This window comes from Heterocephalus glaber, unplaced genomic scaffold (assembly GCF_053883595.1).
Source record: "Heterocephalus glaber isolate CG9 unplaced genomic scaffold, H.glaber_assembly_v1.0 deba00001462, whole genome shotgun sequence".
In the NCBI taxonomy this organism is placed as follows: Eukaryota; Metazoa; Chordata; class Mammalia; order Rodentia; family Bathyergidae; genus Heterocephalus; species Heterocephalus glaber.
In genome coordinates, this window is record NW_028258309.1 from 646,488 (window position 1) to 654,555 (window position 8,068).

At 37.0% G+C, this 8,068-nt stretch overlaps 1 pseudogene; it reads right to left on the bottom strand.

Annotated features, from left to right (window-relative positions):
• Nucleotides 1-708: 708 nt before the first annotated feature.
• On the bottom strand, nt 709-1,897 carry LOC101726715 (dynein axonemal assembly factor 11 pseudogene; annotated as a pseudogene).
• Between the last annotated feature and the right edge of the window lie 6,171 nt (nt 1,898-8,068).

Consider the following 8,068-nt stretch of genomic DNA (forward strand, 5'->3'; position numbering starts at 1 on the left):
GCTTTTATTGTATCCCATATATTCTGATCTGTTGTATTGTCATTGTCATTTAATTGAAAGAACTGTCTGATTTCTTCTTCAATTTCCTCTGTGACCCATCGGTTATTCAGAAGTGTGTTGTTCAATTTCCATGTGTTTATGAAATTTTTGTGGTTTCTTTTGGTATTGATCTCCAATTTCATCACACTATGGTCTCATAATATACAGGGGATAACTTCAATTCCTTTGCACTTAATTAAACATGTTCTATTAACAAGTATGTGGTCTAATTTGGAAAATCACCAGTGTGCAGCTGAAAAGAGTGTGTATTCTGATTTTGTGGGGTGGGAGACTCTGTAAACATCTGTTAAGTACATTTGTTCAAGAGTTTGATTGAGCTCTAGTATTTTGTTGCTTATTTTTTGTCTGGTTGATCCATCTATTTGTGACAGTGGGGTATTAAGTTCCCCTACTACTATTGTTTTAGTGCATATATGACTTTTCATGTCCATTAGTATTTGTTTTATATAGTTGGGCACACTTGTGTTTGGTACATAGATTTTTTTTAAGTTATGCATTTTAATTTTAAACTCACTTAGGAATATTACTATACAAAGTAGGAGTTAAAGCATTAGAGAGTAACAATGATAAATCTGTTTGTCCTGTAAATGTCATGCACTACTCTCTGCCTTGAATAAAATGGGCCCTGGTGGTTCAGAGCTTCATGTTTCAAATAAGTGGAGGCCCTTCAGGATTATCTTCAAAGTCTGGGGCTTCCTCTCTCGGTGCAGTTTGAGGTCTCCTGGATGCAGGCTTCTTCTCCTGAACTATGGATGTCACATCAGGGAATGAATGCTTGCTGGGATCAACTTCTAGTTTCTCAATTTGCTTGCTGCTGGTGTGGGTCTGCCCTCTGCTGCCATCCAAGGTGGTCTTCACAGACTTGGATGTTCATCGGCTGCCTGTGATTACTTCTTCTACCTTGGGCATGGAGATCACTAAATGTCCGTGATCTTTTAGCAGAGCTGCTGTTGGGCTTGACCTCTGCAGGAAGGACTAGCTGAGAGGGCTTTCCATTCACCATTACTTGTACATACATTGACTGCACGTCTACCTCAATTAAAGAGGTATCCATATACCTACTTGGGCTCATTGACATTCAGGGCCTTCCCAGACTCAGTACTCAAAGTCTGCGGTGGCTTCGCTTCCTTCCTTTTTTCACTTAATTTTTCTTGTTCTTTCTGTTGGTTTTCCATATGTCTAAGTTTCCAATCTAGATTCAGGAGTAAACACAGAGGGTTTGTTCCAGAATTCCAGGTCATCTTCACTTTCATTTAATCTCTTTGAGTCGTGTGCTTCTCGTATTTCTGGTACCTGGACGTGGCCTTTGCTCTCTACAGTAGACTGGGGTGTCGCGTGGGCATCTGGGTAGGAACACCCGTCAAAGCCCGGGCTGCTTCTCCTCTCCTTGCCTTCACTTTCACACGGCTCCACCAGTTTCCTCAGAACCTCTTCTTTCTCTTGGACTCTCCTGAGGTGGTAAGCTTTTTCCTGATCTCTGATTTGCCCTTCAACTACTGAATAGTTCTGCAGTGCCTGAATCCTCTCTGAATGATCTATTTCTTTACCATCTAGCCACTTTAACTGCTAAAGTGTGGCCAGCATGAACCACCTGTATCCGTTGAAGTCAGCACATGGGTTACCCGTGAGAAAGAGCTCCTTCAGATGGATGCTTTGTGTCAGGCTTTTAACACTGCTCAGCTCTCCAGTGAAATTCACAGTCAAGTCAAGTTTTGTCAGCACTTCACATCCTTCCAAATTTTCAATTTTTTCAATGTTGTTTAGAGCTAAATTCAAGTATTCAAGTTTCTTGTGTTTGCTAACATTTTCTGAAACATGATTTCTCATGCAACCTCCATTTCTCCCTCCATCTTTCTGAATGGAACCTAGATTTGCTCAAGTCAACTCGGTGCATAGATATTTATGATTGTCATGACCTCCTCTTGGATTGTTCCCTTTACAAGGATGTAGTGTCCTTCTTTGTCTCTCTTAATCAGTGTGGGTTTGAAATCCACTTGATCTGCAAAGAGGATAGCTACTCCTGCTTTTTTGGGGTTCCTGTCACATGGAGTATTGTTTTCCACCCTTTAACTTTCAGTCTATGAGTTTCTTTTTGAATTAAGTATATTTCTTGTATGCAGCATATTGTTGGATTTTGCTTCTTGACCTGTTCTCCCAGTCTTTTTCTTTTGACTGGTGAATTGAGACCATTAACATTGATGGTTATAACTGATATGTATTGACTTATCATTGTCATGACTTTTTCTTTTTGTTGGATTCTCCACCTTCACATTTAATTTCTTGTCATGCCCGACAGGTTCATTCTGCTGTGCTTCCTGGGGCTCTGATCCACATTGTCTGTTCCTAGGATGTTATCTAAAGTTTTTTGGAGTGCTGGTTTGGTATTAATGAAGTTCCTAAGGTGCTCTTTGTCGTGAAAGTATCATTTCTCCATCCATTTTGAAAGATAGTTTTGCAGGGTACATCAATCTGGGTTGGAGGCTGTTTTCCTTTAGGGCTTGGAATATGTCACTCCAAGCTCTTCTTACCTTGAGAGTTTCCTTTGAGAAGTCTGCTGTGATTCTGATGGGCTTTCCTTTGTATGTGATTTGTTTATTTTCTCTAACTTCTTGTAGAACTTTGTTCTTCTGTTGGGTTTCTAGAATCTTAAGAATTAAAGGCCTATGTGTAGATTGTTTTTGGATCATGGCTAGTTGGAGGCTTATATGCCTCACTTATATGTATGTCAAGTTCTTTCCCCCTGCTTGGGAAGTTTTCTGCCATCACTTCTGTGAACAGTTTTTTTTATGTCATCTGCACTCTCCTGTTTCTTTATTGACTCCATTCAGTCTCATGTCATTCTTCTTTGCATTGTCTAGCAGCTGTTGGATTGATTTCTCATGGTCCCTTACAATTTTAAAGCAATTTTTCTTTTCCTGGTCACTAATTGCAATCTTATCTTCTATATCTGAAATTCTGTCCTCACATTGACTCATTCTGCTGTGTAGGCTTTCAATGGAGCTTTTAATCTCCTGAAAATCTGTTTGCATCTGTTTTATGGATTCCATTTGTTTCCAATGTTGGGATTCCATCATGTTCCTGAGCTCCTCTCTAGATTTATTAATCATGTCTTGCACTAGGAGCACAATCTCTGCTGTTATCTGAGAAATTATTTCTGATTTCATTTTTTCCAGATCCTCTTTTGTTCCCAATTCAGGTAGTCCAGGTGGTTGAGTATCAGAGTGTTCCATCCCATTTTCCTTTGGGGTTGCTGTAGGTGATCTGGAAGTCTGGTTTTGAGACTTGTTTATGTGTCTTCTCATTTTGATGGAGGGAGGGGGGTTGTGAGTGTGTGTGTGTGTGTGTGTGTGTGTGTGTCCTGCTGGTGCCCATGCAGCCTATCTCTTCTGCACTGGGAGCAGTGGTACAGGTGCTTGGAAGTCTCCTCTGAGCTGGGAGCTGTGGTACCATGGGCCAGGAGCCTCCTCAGTGCTGGGAGCTGTGGTACGGTGGGCCAGAAGCCTCCTCTGCACTAGGAGTGGTGCTACACTGACATGCACTAATACAATTTTTAAAGACAATAAAAGACTGAATACTTTCAACATAATAAATAGAATAAAATGAAATTTCTTTCTGGTGACATCTATTCAATAGGTTCTACAAAATCATTTAAGTATGCAAGCAAATTAACAAATACCCATATTGAGAAAGAATTGAAATGGTGTATTTTCAGAAATTATGCTCTTGCATATACAAATTTTTAAGAGATCGACTATGTAGACTTACATACATAAATGAATGTAAAGAAAAGATCAATTTACAAAGTCAATCATATCACTATAGAATAACTAATATATAGTTTAAAATGTCCTATTGGCAATAGCATCAAAAAGCATAGAATACAAATACACTCATCAAAATATTTATAAGACAATATACTAAAAATTACAAAACATTATTGAAAGAATCTAAAAAATCAGGTTAAATTTAAATCTAAACTATCTTCATACAATATATCTTAAGATAATCAAGATGTCAGTAATTCTCCAATTGAGTCAAATATTTACTCATTTTTTCTCAAAATCTTGGCTTTCTTATAGTAAATGACAAGCTGATCTTAAAATATTTATTATTATAGAACAGTCACTACTGAAGGTTTGGAGGGGTTGAAGGAAGGGCGGCAAAATAGGGAAAAAATCAGAACCAAGATTGATTATGTAAAGGTACAATTCCCAATGATGAATGTCATTATATTGTATACCTAAAATGTATCAATAAAATTAATATAGTAATGAGTATCAAAAAAAGAAAGACATCACCTTACAATAACACCATCAAAATGAAAAAGCTTCCATATAAATCTAATAAAACATTATTGGGATCAAAATGTACAATTTAGATCTAAAAACAATTCTGATGGAAGAAATAAATGATCCAATGAATAGAAGGATACATTGTGTCTGTGAATTTGAATTCTAAACTAATATAATGTCAAATCTTCACAAATTGATTTTTGAACACAATTTCTATAAAGATCAAGAAGACATTTTGAAGGTGTCAACACACTAATTCCTGTACTCATTGTGTAGAGAGGTAAAGCAACTGGGATAGTCATCATAATAATAGCAAACAAAATTGAAAAAATAACATTGTCCAATTTTAATTCTTACTATAAACTGCAGTAATGAAGATAGTGTGGTACTGTTGAAAGAATAATCACATAGGTAACTGGAATGGAACAATAGAAATTCCAGAAATAAACCTACAAAAGCCTAGCAAATAAAAATGAATGACATCATGCTCAAATTGATGTCCATGGAAAAAGCTGCAAGCTGAATGAATATAAGCATACACAACAGCTTAATCTATCATTTCAAAATGTAGAAGCAAGAAAATGTCAGTTAACACAGGGTGTATATATAAAATAGATTATTCCATGATAAAAATGAATACCATTAATTCATAAAATGTCAAGTAAAATTCTCAAATGTATAGTTTAAATAAACACAATAATTATGCATGGGATACAAACAGTGTGATTTCACTCATATGACATTTGAGAAATGGAAAAGCACAGCAGAAATTTTAAAAATCTCCTTTCCAAAGTTTCAGGAGAAATGGGGTAAGCTGATTAGATGAAGCACATGGGAAATTATAAGATATGACACTATCCTGTATAATATTGTAATGGAGTACACATGACATTATTTTCTTGTGAAAGTTCATAGGAATTTATAACACAATATAGGACTCTTAATGAAAGTTACTTTTAAAATACTACTAAGGAGGCCTGCAATTAGCTCAGTGGTTCTGCCGCCTGGATTGCAAGATCTCAAGTTCAATCCCCGGTACCGAAAAAAACAAAAAAAAACTACTAGGGAAACTATGTATCAGGTTAATTCTGGCCTTACTATATAAATGTGGATTGGTTTCATTCCTTTCAGATCTTTGGAATATTTTGATATTACGAAAATATTTATAATTCCAAATTTCATCCCTGGTACCAAAAAATAGTAGTTATTATTATAATTAATTCTTTTAAAATATGGTCTGTACTGTGAACTTGAAGGATGAATGTATCTCATGGACTGATTTTCCAGCCAAGACTCAAACACAAGGATCCCTCTGAAACAGTTAGGAGTCACTGACTATCACTGTCATGTTGGTTCTCTCAGGATGTGAGAACTTTCTGCTGCTGAAGCTTTTGATGGTGCATTATTGCATGCACAGTGCAGCAGAAGCAGAGGTAGAGAAGGTGTAGATGCAGCTAAAACACATGTTCTAAACTCTGCAGACAGGAGAGTTTACGATGAAAAATACTGTTTTGTTTTTTTCAACTTTCTATTGCATTGGCTTAGGACTTATAAGCAAGGAGATTTCATCATAATCTTATTAAAATAATAAAATATATATGCATCATTTTATGAATTCTTTGCTTTTGTAAAGTTATGTCACTATTATATATTTAATGCCTGTTGAGCCTTCTATGAGACTAGTCTGAAACCTCTTGTTCCTATAACTCAAATTTTTCAAAATATTGTTCACTTGTTTTTCACCTTTCATTATATATACTTGTCGTTACTGACATATCTTTGTAGTATGTCCAAATTTCATATACATACATAATAAGGCTCAACTCAATAAAATGACATAATAGGATATTTACTAGAATTAAAATAAAAGAAAACTTTTAATGTAAATTATAAGGATTGTTTTCTGTCAGGGCATTATTTATCAGTGTTCTATTTAATTAAATACTGCGTTGTGATACCAGCAGTTCATCTGATAAATGACATAGCTCTTAACTATCTAATGGCCCAACAGTGTATGACACATTACAGTAATGTTTGTCAAAAGAATTTCCTATATCAGATATCCTTATGCTACTCAAATTTCATACCCTGAAAATATGGTAATAATTTATTTCTGGAATTTTTCATTTGACATTTTCCAACAAGTTAGTCATGGTGGTGCATACCTGTAATCTCAGCATTCTGAGAGGCTGAAGCAGGAATATCAAATTTTTTTGCTCACCCTGGGAAAGTTAGCAATTAGTAAGTGAGATTCTGGCTCAAAATAAATTTTAAAATGGCTAGAGATTTTTCCCTGAGTTCAAATCTCAGCATCAAAACAAAAGAAATTCAAATCATGGGTTGCAGCATGTAACTGGAAAGATGGAAACATAATTGCCAAAAGGGAGGGTTAGGTCATCCATTAAACTTAGTGTCATCCATTGCTCACAATCATCAAACTTAAAAAATTGTGTCAATTTAATAATAATATTGTCTTTATTGTAAGCCATGTACATATTGTGTTTATTGTAAGCTTATTACTATTCAAGTAATTCATAAAATATCTAAGTAATAAAGTACTGTTCTAAGTCTTTGAAGAAATACCACATAGTTTATAATAGATTGAGTAAAATACTACCTGCAGAATATAAACTTTTTCATTAGAAAGTTGTATAGCTATCAATGTAATTTTTTTCTGAGCCAGGCATGCTACCTATAGCCCCAGGACTCTGGGGCCTGAGTAGGAGAATCTCTAGTCTGAAGCTAGCAGGACAGCTTAGTGAGTTCGTGAGACTCTGTCTCATAGCTTAAAGATGAAAAAAATAACCGGCTGGAGATACAGATCACCGTGAAGGCCCTGGGCTCAGGCCTCAGAATTGACAAAATTTAAATAAACAAGTTAGTAAATATGCAAATCAATAATAAATAAACACAAGTATACAGTAAGTAAAGTAATATACAAAATATGGGAAAAGGAGTGGAAGAGCAATGAAGAAAGAGAAGAAGGGGGCTGCAGTTGGGCCCGGCGGCGCACCACACCTCCCTCAAAAGTTCAAGGCCTGAAGTTGAATCCCCCAGTACCAAAGGAAAAGAAAGAGGAAGAAAGAAAGGAAAAAAGGAAAAATGAAAAGGGTAAATAAATAGTGGGCTGGGTATATAGCTCAGGGTTCAGTTTCCATTGTGCAAACAAAGACAAGCTTTCCGCGTTTATTTTATTCTCATTAATGCATTTTACTTTATAGATGAATAGGTTTCACTTCGGAGGGTGCCCAGTGTGCACGACGTTCTGGACTAGTGCCCGTCATTCTCCTTTGTTCTTCCTTTCCTCCTCCTGGCTCCCTTGTCTCCCAGCAGGCTTCTTCCTGCTTCTGTTTCTCTGCTCCTCCGCAGTCTTTCTCGCCTATCCTCTCCCACCCCTTCCTCAGTCACACATGAGAGAAAATATGTGGCTTATGTCTTTTTGAGCCTTTTACTTGTTTTGATGAGGAACATCCTTTCCATGTAATTGCCTAAAAATTACATGGTTTTCTCTTTTTGCCCATGAGCTCACTTCCGGTCCGGCACCCATCCAGACGCTCCAGGCCGAAGGACACGTGACCTCCTGATAATCCAGGCACAGCTGTGCGTTCATTCCTGGCTGGATCGGTGGCGACAGCAGCGGCCCGGCGGCGGCAGAAGGCCCCAGAAGGAGAGCGGAGACTGAGTCCGGGCTGGCGCGCTTCTCTCAGGTCTGGCCT